Below are 3467 nucleotides of genomic sequence, written 5' to 3' on the forward strand. Positions count from 1 at the left end.
ATGAGGTGGTTGTGGAGAAAAAGGGACTCTCCAACGCTGTTGGTGGGAATGAAAATTGGTGCAACCACTTTGGGAACAGTATGGGAATTCCTTTACATAATAAAAATAGACCTATCATGTGGCACAGCAATCACACTCCTGGGCATATAAAACATAAAACCTGAAAACAAAGAATCCTAGGGTAAAATATAAGAATTACACTGTGACATTGGATTTAATATGATTCTTCATATGTCTCCTCTGGCAAGGGAAGCAGAAACAAAACTAACAAAATACGATTGTATCACTCTAAACAGATTTACACTACAGAAGAAATGATCAATAAAATGAGAACTCAACAAACACAATGGGATCTAGTGTTAATTTCCAATCTAGTGTTAATATCCAAAATTTATGGCAAACCCTTACCCCACAGCAACAACAAAAATACCAAATGAACCAACTAAAAAAAGTCCATAGGAACTGAAGAGATAGATCTGAATCAATTTTCTGTAGAAAACATACAGTTGACGAAATGACACATGAAATTATGTTCAGAGATATAAATTATTAGGAAAGTCATATACCAAAAGTGAGACAAGACCACACACTTGCCAGAAGGCTCTCATCAAAAAGAAAATAGATGATAGTGAGATTGTGGAAAAAAGATACCCCATGGACACTGTTGATAGGAATGCAAAATATTGATTCCATTGCATATATGCATCAAATTTTCTCCATACATTTTTCTGTCAAGGGATGTTGGGTTAGTAGGCCCCTGTCTGAAGGCTCTAAAAAATAAGCCCTTGGGCTGAACTGTTAAAAAAGCTATGAGGAATGTCACATATCCAGGCTGGATAATACATTGCCTAATCAATGCATCCAGTATGGATGGCTATATAGCCTATGCTGTGTAAGTTCCTCATAGAAGGACAACCTAAGACAGGCACAGCCGGCTGGATAAGAGATGGCCTACTTAATGAAGTTCCGTGATGAACTTTAAAACAATCCTTGATCATTTAACATCCTGTGCTTACTGAAGGAGCATGGGGACATAAATAGCTTAAGATTATTAACATTGTTATAACTAAGATGATATGTGAGGCATTGTGCATGTCCTATATAAACCCTTCTTCTAAGAATCAATAAACAGTGAACTGCTCCACTTTTGTCCACACAGTGTTTGTGTGTATATGATATCATGCCACTGATAGGGTAAATTTAATTTGTTGGAAGTAACTTAAAAGAATGTTGCATTATATACAATGTTTTTTCTGCACTTATTGAGATGATTATTGAGTTTTATTTCTCATTCTATAAGTGTGGCATATCACCTTTATTGATTTGAATATTTTCCAGTATCCTTAAACCCAGGGATAAATCCCTTTACTCATGTATGTGTATTACACATTTAATGTGTTGTTGAATTCATTTTGTTTTTGTTTTGTTGAGAATTTTGTCACATATGTTCATCAGGGATAATATTCTATATTTTGCATATAATGTCTTTCTAGCATTGTTATGCAAATAATACTGGCTTCATAAATCATGTTTCGATTCTTTCACACCCTTCAAATTCTTGGAAGAATTGTGGAAGAATTGGTGAAAAATTGTTTTCAAATGTATCGCAGAATTCACCAGTAAAGTCATCTTGTAAATATTTTCTTGTTTGGGTATTTTGGATTATTGATTTACTCATGCACACTTTTGCTCTATTTAACTTTCTTAATTCTTCTTGATTCAGTATTGGAAGACATATGTTACTGGAAATTTGTCTTTTGTTCAAAGTCATTCAAATCTTTGGCTTGTGGTAATTTCTTATGATGCTTTGCATCTCTACAAAATCAGTGTTTATATCTTCTCTTTTATTTCTGATTTTATTTGAGTCTTGTTTTCTAAGTCAACCTAAACGTTTGTCCACTTTGTGTTTACAGACTTAGGTTTTTTTTTATCTTTTCAATTATTTCTCTTATTTGCCTTACTCTGATTCATTCAATTTTATTCTTTATTCTTTCTGTTTTCTCCTAGATTCTTGAGGTGTAAAGATAAGTAGTGTGAATTATTGTATTTCATTTATTATTAAATATTTTCTATTTAGATACTATTTATTTATTTATTTATTTACATATTTATTCATTTATTTATCATTCAATTATTGCCATTTACAATGTGTCAATCTGTGGGGTATAGCACAGTTTTCCCGTGCATGCAAACATTTGTGTGCATATTAAAGGTTTCTTCACGTTATTTAAGTTACTACCCTGTGTCATACGAAAGAAATTTTGAAAAAAATCTTATTTTATATATAGTGGATAACATGTATAAATATACAGCTCCCAAATATATCCTCTCACTGCCCCTTTCTGCAGTAATCATAAAATTGTTCAGTAGATCTGCATGTGTGCTTCAGTTTTGTAGGTGAAATCACTGTGTTCTCATCCAAAATTTTTTTAAGTTTCCACATATGTCATGTAATGTATTATTTTCCTTTCTCTTTCTGGCTTACTTCAATTAGAATGACACTTATTGGGGACATACATTTTGCTGCAAATGCCATTGTTTTTTCATTTTTTATTGCAGAATAGTATTCCATTGTGTAAATATGGCATAACTTCTGATTACTGTCATCTGTTGTTGGACAACTAGGTTGCTTCCATGTCATGGCTGTTGTATATAGCACTGCTGAGAACATTGGGGTGCAGGTGTCTTTTTGAATTAGAGTTCTCTTTGATATATACCCAGAAGTGGGACTGCTGGATTGTATGTTAAGTCTATTTTTATTCTTTTGAGGAATCCCCATCCTGGATTCCACAATGACTGCACGAATCTACATTCCTTCCATCAGTGTAGGAGGGTTCAAATTCTCCACACCTTCCCAAGCATTTATTGTTTGTGAACTTTTGAATAATGTCCATTGTGATTATTGTGAGGTGATACTTCATTATAGTTTTGAATTGCCCTTCTCTGATAATGATAGTGAGCAATTTTTTTTTTCATGTATCTGTGTGGCATTTGTATGTCTCTATTGGAGAATTGCTTGTTTAGGGCTCCTGCCCATTTTCAGATTGGGTTTCTTGCTTTTTATATTATTATTTTTAGGTGGTATGAAGACTTTATATTTTGGAAATTTAGCCTTTGTCAGTTGCATCACTTCTAAATATTTTCTTTAATCGTGTAGGTTGTCATTTTGCTTTGTTTATGGTTCCCTTTGCTGTGCAAAAGCTTATAAGTTTAATTAGGTCCCATTTATTAATTTTGCTCTTACATCCATTACCTGGGTAGGCTGTTCTAGGAGATCATTGCTGAGATTTATGTCAGAGTGTTTTGCCTATGTTTTCTTCTAGGAGATTTACTGTGTCTTGACTTACATTTAAGTCTACAAGCCATTTTGAGTTTATTCTTGTGTATGGAGTGAAGGAGTGTTCTAACTCCATTGTTCTGCATGCTGCTATCCAGATTTCCCAACACCAGTTGGTGAAGATATCACC

The sequence above is a fragment of the Vicugna pacos genome, unplaced genomic scaffold (assembly GCF_048564905.1).
Source record: "Vicugna pacos unplaced genomic scaffold, VicPac4 scaffold_20, whole genome shotgun sequence".
Taxonomy (NCBI): Eukaryota; Metazoa; Chordata; class Mammalia; order Artiodactyla; family Camelidae; genus Vicugna; species Vicugna pacos.